The sequence below is a fragment of the Lontra canadensis genome, unplaced genomic scaffold (genome assembly GCF_010015895.1).
Source record: "Lontra canadensis isolate GAN:19392208 unplaced genomic scaffold, GSC_riverotter_1.0 scaffold53, whole genome shotgun sequence".
Taxonomy (NCBI): domain Eukaryota; kingdom Metazoa; phylum Chordata; class Mammalia; order Carnivora; family Mustelidae; genus Lontra; species Lontra canadensis.
In genome coordinates, this window is record NW_022631047.1 from 1,563,815 (window position 1) to 1,573,322 (window position 9,508).

The window sequence follows — 9,508 nt, forward strand, 5'->3', positions numbered from 1 at the left end:
ATCTATAAAGAACTTAGCAAACTCAACACCCAAAGAACAAATAATCCAATCAAGAAATGGGCAGAAGACATGAACAGACATTTCTGCAAAGAAGACATCCAGATGGCCAACAGACACATGAAAAAGTGCTCCGTATCACTCAGCATCAGGGAAATACAAATTAAAACCACAATGAGATACCACCTCACACCAGTCAGAATGGCTAAAATTAACAAGTCAGGAAATGACAGATGCTGGCGAGGATGCGGAGAAAGAGGAACCCTCCTACACTGTTGGTGGGAATGCAAACTGGTGCAACCACTCTGGAAAACAGCATGGAGGTTCCTCAAAATGTTGAAAATAGAACTACCCTATGACCCAGCAATTGCACTACTGGGTATTTACCCTAAAGATACAAACGTAGTGATCCGAAGGGGCACGTGCACCCGAATGTTTATAGCAGCAATGTCTACAATAGCCAAACTATGGAAAGAACCTAGATGTTCATCAACAGACGAATGGATAAAGAAGATGTGGTATATTTACACAATGGAATACTATGCAGCCATCAAAAGAAATGAAATCTTGCCATTTGCGACGACGTGGATGGAACTAGAGGGTATCATGCTTAGCGAAATAAGTCAATTGGAGAAAGACAACTATCATATGATCTCCCTGATATGAGGGAGAGGAGATGCAACATGGGGGGTTAAGGGGGTAGGAGAAGAGTAAATGAAGCAAGATGGGATTGGGAGGGAGATAAACCATAAGTGACTCTTAATCTCACAAAACAAACTGAGGGTTGCTGGGGGGAGGGGGGTTGGGAGAGAGGGGGTTTGGGGTTATGGACATTGGGGAGGGTATGTGCTATCGTGAGTGCTGTGAAGTGTGTAAACCTGGTGATTCACAGACCTGTACCCCTGGGGAAAAAATATATGTTTATAAAAAATAAAATTAAAAAAAAATTTAATAAAAAGAAAAGAAAAGAAAAAAAAGATATTTGCCTTTAATTATAGTATTAGTCATAAGGTTGGTTTATTGTTAAGTAAACAAATTAAAAGCTTTCCTGAAAATCTGAGAGAGAAATGTTGAGGAAGGAGCTCGTGCCATCTGTAGATAACTGGTTGTACAATTTCGTCTTCTTATGCAGAGGGAAGCATGTGTTTGCGATGGACATAAGCAGCTACCAACATGACCCCACTATCAGTGACTAAGCCCTCAAACCCATTGTTTCCATAGCAAAATATATTATCAAAAAGTTAGGAGTGAAAAAAAGTTTTTAATTATGATATATCTGTTCTTTTCTTTTGTTGTCTGTGCTTTTGGTGTCATATCCAAGAAATCATTGCCAAATCCAATGTCAGGAAGCTTTCCCCCTGTCTTTTCTTCTAAGAGTTTTATAGTTATGTCTCTAAGCCTTTGATTCATTTTGAGTTAACTTTTGTGTATGGTATAAGGTAAAGGTCTACCTTCATTCTTTTGCATGTGGATATTTAGTTTTCTAAGCCCCATTTGTTGAAAAGATTGTCCTTTCTCCTTTGAATGGTTTTGGTAACCTTCATCAGAAATCACTTGACCATGGGATGCCAGGACGGCTCATTCAGTTCAGCATTAACTCTTGATTTCAGCTTAGGTTATCATCTCAGGGTTGTGGAATAGAGCCCTGCATCAGTCTCTATGCTCACCGGGGAGTCTGCTCCTCTCCCTCTCTCTCTTCCTCTGCCTCTACCCTTCCCCCCGCTTATGTGCACATGCACACACATTCTCTCTCTCTCTCTCGATAAATAAATAAAATGTTTTAAAAAAATCATTTGTCCATACATGCAGTGTTTTATTTCTGGACCTTCTATTCCATTCCATTGGTCTATATGTCTATCTATATGCCAATACTACACGATTTTAACTACCTTAGCTTTGTAACAAGGTTTGAAATCAGGAAGTGTGAGAACTCCAACTTTGTTCTTTGTTAAGATCGTTTTGGCTATTCAGGGTCCATTGAAATTCCAACTGAATTTGGGATAGATTTTTTTTTTTTAATTTCTGTGAAAAAACATCACTGGGATTTTGATAGGGATTGCACTGATACCGTAGATCTCTTTGGGTAGAATTAACACCTTCCAATCTATGAACACTGGATGTCCTTCCTTTTATTTATGTTGCCTTTAGTTTCTTTCAGTACCATTTTGTAGTTTCTAGTGTACAAGTGTTTTGCTTCTCTGCTTAAGTTGTTTCTAAGTATTTTAGTATTTTTTATTAAAAAAGGTTTTATTTGGGGCGCCTGGGTGGCTCAGTGGGTTAAGCCTCTGCCTTCGGCTTGGGTCATGATCTCAGGGTCCTGGGATCGAGCCCCGCATCTCTGCTCGTCAGGGAGCCTGCTTCTCCCTCTCTCTCTGCCTGCCTCTCTGCCTACTTGTGATCTCTCTCTGTCAAATAAATAAATAAAATCTTTAAAAAAAAAGGTTTTATTTATTTATTTTAAATTTTATTATTTATCTATCTTTTATTTGGGTGGGTGGGGTGAGGGACAAAAGAAGAGGGAGAGAGAAACCCAACCAGACTCTCTGCTCCTCGTGGAACTTGATGTCAGGCTCCATCTCCCGACCCTGAGATCATGACTTGAACCAGAACCGAGAGTTGGATGCGTAACCAATGGCACCACCCAGGTTTATTTATTTATCTAATAAATAAAAAACCTATTTATTTATTAGAGAGAGAGCAAGGACAAGAAGGGGGAAGAACAGGGAGAGAGACAAGCAGACTCCCAGCTGAGTGTGGAGCTAGATGCAGGCCTCAATCCCAGGACACTGAGAACATGACCTGAGCCAAAATCAAGAGTTGGCCACTTAACTGACTAAACCATCCAGGCACCTTAATAAAGTATCTTTTCTCTTCTTTCTTTCTCTCTTTCTCCCTTCCTTCCTTCCTTCCTTCCTTCCTTCCTTCCTTCCTTTCGTTCTTTCTTTCTCTCTCTTTCTCTCTGACAGAGAGAGAGGGAACACAAGCAGGGGGAGTGGGAGAGGGAGAAGCAGGCTTCCAGCTGAGCAGGGAGCCCGACATGGGGCTCGATCCCAGGACTCTGGGATTGTGACCTGAGCCGAAGGCAGACACTTAATGACTGAGCCACCCAGGCCCCCTTATTTTATTCTTTCTGATACTATAGTAAATGGAACTGCTTCCTTAATTTCCTTCTTGGGTTGTTTATTGTTAGTGTATAGAAACACAACTCTTCGGAGTTGGGCTTGTATCCTGAAACTTTTCTGAATTTGTTCATTAGTGCTAATGGGGTGTGTGTGTGTGTGTGTAGTCTTTAGGATTTTCTCCATATAAAATCATGTCATCTGTGAACAGAGATAATCTTACTTCTTCTTTTCTAATTTGGATGCTTTTTATTTCTTTTTGACTAATTGCTTTGGCTAGAGCTTCCAACACCATGTTGAATAGAAATGGTGAGAGTGTGCATCCTTGTCTTGTTCCTGATCTTAGCGGAAAAGCTTCTAGCATTTCACCGTCAAGTATGACATTTGCTATGGGCTTGTCACATATGATCTCTATCATGTGGAAGTGATTTCCTTCTATTCCTAGTTTGTCGAGTGGAGAATAGTTTTTTTAAAAACTAACTTTTTTTTGGAGTACTTATTGTGTCAGGCATTATACGAAGCTCCTCACATGGATCAGTTAGATTGATGCTTCCAAGAGTCTTTGGGGTAAGAATATTATTGTCTCTCTTTCAGCGATAAAAAGACTAAAGCTTAGAGTTTGTCCAATGTCATGTAGTTGCTGAGTGATGAAGTTGGCTGGAGTTTGAATCTGGAGTTTGTGTTCCTGACTGCTCTGTTTATGCTACTACTTAAAGTTTCACTCTTTGACATGTTTCAAATACAAGTTCAGGGGCTTGTGAATTCTGAGGTGTGAGCTTGCAGGCTGGGTCTTGCTCTGAGGAGGAAGACGAACGTCCTGCACGGTTACCCCACGGAGAAGTTACACATCAGTTGGTTCGAACCAACTCTTTCCAGCTCAGCTCTGAGGAACAAATCTTCCACAGAGATTAGATTTTAGAAATGAACTTGCTCAGACTGTGTAAGCTGTTATATAAAGAAAGTGTTAGAAGAGATGTGTTAACATGTGCATATGAAACCACATAAGAAAAAATGCTAAGAAACAAAACAAAAATGTATTCCCTGTAGTAGGGAGAAAGGAAATTTATCTCTGTTGCAGGTGTGATGGCTGCATGTGGCTGCCCAGAAGGGGTGTGAGGAGAGGCAGCAGTGTGGAGGGTTATAAGCACAGGTTCTACAAGGATTGTTTGGATCCTATTCCTGACTCCGCCACTGACTTGCTAGGTGATCTTGACATTTCTTACCTCAGTTTTCTCATCTACAAAAGGGGAATAATTACACCACCTACCTTAGTGGGTTGTTGTGAAAATGTGCTGAGTTATTTTTATAAAGTGGTTAGAATGGGCCTGACACATAGCCCAAGTGTACTGGGTGTTGAGATACAGGGAAAAGAGATCAGTCAAAGCATGAAGGAGAGGCAGCAAGTGAGCCTGGAAACAATACTCAATAAATATTGTTTGAACAAACACGTTTGCCACCCCATCTTGGGGAATTGAGGAGGGAATCCGTAGTCTTTGGAGAACTTTTCTCTGAGCTTTCCTTTGCCTCTGGAGATGACTGGATCCAGCAGCCCTGGAATATCCTATATATAGTCCGGGTTTGAGAGACCTGATCTGGAGTTGTCTAGTTCTAGGATAGCTACTCAAATCTGAAAAGGACTGCCCTCTCTTCTAAATTTTGTGAGGCAAGAGAGTGTGAACCAAGGGAAACCTAGGAATATCCGTGAAAAATGCTGCCCTGTCCTCCCACAGATGCTCAAGGCAAAGTGCTTTGGGAAGAATAGGAAGAGAAACCCCAGGCAGCTGGGGAAGAACTCAACTCGAAGGCCTGAGGTGGAAATGAGTTTCCTTGTCATGTCTGAAGGTACTGGAGGCAGAGAGAGGATTAGTGCTGCCTCTTACTAGCCCAGTCTCACACCTCTCTCATGGAACCCCCTCCCTGAGACAGCCATGAGGAACACCACTTGGTTTCCTAGATTCATGAGCTCGCTCCTTCCTTCCTTCCTTTTTTATTAAAGATTTTATTTGTTTGCCAGAGAGAGAGAGAGAGAGAGAAACCAAGCAGAGCAGCAGGCAGGGCAGGCAGAGAGAGAAACAGGCTTCCTTCCCACTGAGCAAGGAGCCCGATGTGGGACTCAATCCCAGGACCCTGGGATCATGCTCTGAGCCAAAGGCAGACACTTAAACAACTGAGCCACGCAGGCATCGTGAGCTCTTTCTTTTCTTTTCTTTTTTAAAAGATTTTATTTATTTATTTGGGAAAGAGAGGGCAAGAGAATGTAAAAGGGGGGGGCGTGGTGGGGAGGAGAATGAGCAGAGGGAGGACAGACAGACTCCAGGCTGAGTGTGGAGCCCAACGCAGGGCTTGATCTCATGACCCAGAGATCACAACCTGAGCTGAAATCAAGAGTCGGACTGAGCCACCAGGCACCCTGTCATGCAGGCAGTTCCCTCTGCCCAGAATACCTTTCACCCCCTTGCCTGCTTCTCAGTTTAGAGCTCAACTCCTCTGTGAGTCCTTTGCCCTATTGCCCCAAGGGATATTAAGTGTCTTTCTCATTGTTTCTCCAAGGAGCTGATATGTGCACGTATGTGTCTTCAACAAATAATTGTATACCTCTATTCTGGACCTTGGGCCAGCGTCTAGAAAATTTATGAACACACTCTTAAGGAGATGATCTCATGACTCATAAGCCAGAGGTCACACGGTTTGTTTACCTTCTGAGCCGCTGATTCTCTGAGTTTAGGGCCCAGATGGATTCAGAGAGCGTGGGCTTGTTGCATAATTATTAATCACTGACCTGCTTGTCTCTTCTGTGAGCCATGAACTCCTCAAGTACATGAGACTCATTCTCCGAATGACCCCGGAACACCTGGTGTTATGGACCAGCACGGAGCCCAGTGCAACAACAGGGGAAAGGTGTCTGATGTCTGAAGTTCTTGTTCCATAGAAATTTTCTCCTAAGATGATCATGAGATGTGTGTGTGTATGTCAGAAAGTAAGGTTCAGACTGATGGGGGTATGACAGAGCCCAAGTCACTTCACGGTGTGGAAGGGAGTGTGAAGAGTGAGTGTGTAAACAACGCATGTGGAAATACTGTCCCCACCTCCATTGTAGTGATATCCACATAACATGGGTATTAGAGAATTTTGGCAGGAGAATTTTGCCTCAGTAATTGTGCTTCTAGAAAATCCTGACTGACAGAACTTCAGACTGGACGGTTTCTTTTATAGGAAGAAACATGAACCCTTTTTATAGGCAGAACTTAAGGTGAGAGAAACAACTGTGTTTGTGTGCTGATTTGGCTAGCTTGATTTGGAGAGGATGAAGTGAGTGTCATGGTGGGAGGACCTGGGAAGGACTGGCTGACAGGCAGACGGAGAGATGGTCTCTGGTGATAGGTGAGACTGCATATATGCTGGAAGACACTGAGAGTCTGAGGTCCTGGGAGTGCTTGAAGTTCTCTTAAAGTGCTTCAACTCACTCAGTAAAGTAGGAAGCAAGATCACTTCCTCAAAACAAGCTGAGGAAGACATGGAGTTTGAAGAGGACAAGGTGTGAAGTACTTGCCTAGGAGTGTGGGAGAGAGTGGGCTATGGAAGGATAATATGCTAGTGGGGCAGCGGTCAGGGCCCAGTGGAAGTTTGTCAGCTTAAATACACATCAGCTTAACTGTTCTTCAGATATGTTCAGTGTGTGGAGCAGGTAGAGTTGGATTCGACCAGAGCTGTGGTTTGGCTGAGTGAGGACACTTTTCCCGAAGATAGGCAGTGAGTTGCAGATAAACAAAGGAGTCATTAAAATTATTTTCCAAGTGGAGGTGCCATTATTTCCTTTCTGCTGTAAGCTCACACGGCTGGTGTTGAGATGGGCAAGTTCATGACAGCCGGGAAGGTGGTGCTGGTCCTGGCTGGATGCTACTCCGGGTACAAACTGGTCACTGTGAAGAGCACTGACCATGGAACCTCAGACTGTCCCTACAGCCATGCTCTGGTGGCTGGAATTGACTGCTCCCCCTGCCACCATACAAAGTGACAGCGGCCATGGGCAAGAAGAAAATCACCAAGAAGTCAAAGATCAAGTCTTTCATGAAAGTTTACAACTACAGTCATCTTATGCCCACAAGGTATTCCATGGATATCCCCTTGGACAAAACTGTCCTCAAAAACGATGTCTTCAGAGATTCTGCTCTTAAACACAAGGCTTGAAGAGAGGCGGAGGTCAAGTTCAAGGAGAGGTACAGGACCGGCAAGAACAAATGGTTCTTCCCGAAGCTGCAGTTTTAGATCTGTTTTGTTTCAGTCGTTAAAAAAATAAAAAAGAAAAAGAAAAAAAGATTGTCCATGGAACTTAAGCTGGATGAAGATCAAAGTGAATACATCGTGGTACGGAGCCAGTGAGGATGTGGTAGACCCAATCTGAGTGTTATCCTGGTGGGATCTAAGGATATTTACTTACTGGATGGAGTGAGCTGGAAAGATAGGAGTAGGATTCATGGACCAGAGATTGCAGGGACTTTTCTAGGCCAGGAGGAAATGGTTCCAGGGCACCTGTGTTCACTGCCTAGCATGTGGCAGATCCTGTGGGAATCTTGCTGAGCTCAGTAAATTGTGGGACATCACCCCTATGAGAGGCACATGGCTGGCGTGCCCCAGCCCTCATCCTCCCCAAAGTCATCCCAATTCCGAGTATATTGGTTCTGGACCCAGACAGAGAAAAACCATGAGTTGAAACTTTAGTTACTGTAATGCTGGTAGATGATTTGCTTTTAAAGTCATTGTTGGGGGCAACGTTCCTGGGGCAGTATGCGCCTTGGATCTTCACTTTTCTCTCTAAGATGTGACGGTCATGTGTGTTACCTACATCCATGGACTTCCTAGCTGTGTAATCTGTACCCCTCTCCTATTTTTAAATCCCAAACAAACAAGCTGGATTATAAGCAAATGAGGCTTATGTTGTTGGTGAGATAAGTCAGCCTCCTCCTGTAGCTTTGTAATTAAACCTTTTGTGATACCACAACTGCTTTTTATTAACCAATGTCTTGAGACTCCAGCGACGGGGTGCGGCACAGGCCGAGCTTTGAGAGGCGCCTCTTGGAGCATACCCCCATGGACAGATGGCACTGGTCCCTGGTCCCCACCCTGACACCCAGACACAGGGTGGGGGTCGTATGAGGTGACACTGCAGCTGGCCAGTGGGTCTGGGAAACACTTTGCCATTTCCACAAAGATGGGGGAGAAAAATAGAAGAGAGGGAAAGAAGAGGAAGGAGTGGATGAAGCAGAAAGGAACAAGCAGAAGAGGGGGGAAGAGAAGGCAAAAAAGGAGGAAGAGGAAATGAAGAAGGACACAAAAGGGGATCCGTTGGATCCTAACCCTCCCGTCCATGCCACCAGCCAAGGGCATCTGACCTCCTCGTGACCGACAAGTAGGGGATGATCAGGGAGGAAGGCCTTCCTCTGTCCCATGGTCTTTCCAGCTGGACTTGGGACCAGATTGACATGAGACAGATTAACAGGAGCAAATAAAATTTAAGGTGCAGACCTATGGGGAATCCACACAGACATGACACTCTGAAGGTAGTGGGGCAACAGGAAGCTCATGTGAGCTCAGAACAAAGCTGAGGGCCTGAGGACTCAAAGATGAGAAAAGTCCTTAGTGAAAAAGTAGGAGATGTTTGGAAAAAACAAGATTGTTCTCTCACGTTGCTGAGTGACTTTGGTAAAGGGAGGTTTCTGTTAGTACTTCCCTTCCTGACGCAGACTCTCCCTTCCACCATGAATTTAGGCAGTTACATGGGAGGCAGAGAGACTTTCCTGCATCTGCTGGGTTTTTTTACTTTTAACTCGAAATAATCTTTATGCCAGAGTGGCCGCCCTGGGGTGTCTCACCCTGTACCCCTCTGGTCTGGTCACTTGTGCTCAGGCTGTGGAGATTCTCAGCCTGCTTTGATTTTAAAATTAACTACCAGACTTGCTTTGCTTTTAAAATTCATGACCCTTCCCTATTTTCATTTTTTTTAATTTTTAAATTTTTTTCCTATTTTCATTTTTCAAGAATTAAAAATTCATAGGGCAAGAGGGTAACGTCTTGGGTCTACACTCTCCCTAACCTCCTACCTATTCCTGAATTTTCTGTCCAAATGGGAAAGGACAAGGGGTCTTGTCTTGGTGCCAGCACCAAGCTGGATAGGAGGGTATTTGCTGATTCTTCTGTGCCCAGCACCGCCGAGGGCTCCTGAGAAAGACCAAAAGATTGCTTATGTGTATTAAGTGCACACACATATTTATGGCAACATTCCTTCTCTCAAAAAGATTTCAACTTGCTTGAAATAACAGGCATATTAAACAAGTACAAACATGTTAATTGCTAGACAATGACTATGAAAGGGTCTTGAACAGGGTTGTAGGCCC

General features: G+C 43.8%; 1 pseudogene; it reads left to right on the forward strand.

Moving 5' to 3' along the window:
- Nucleotides 1-2,199: 2,199 nt before the first annotated feature.
- LOC116877604 lies at nt 2,200-7,382 on the forward strand (annotated as a pseudogene).
- The last annotated feature ends 2,126 nt before the right edge of the window (nt 7,383-9,508 follow it).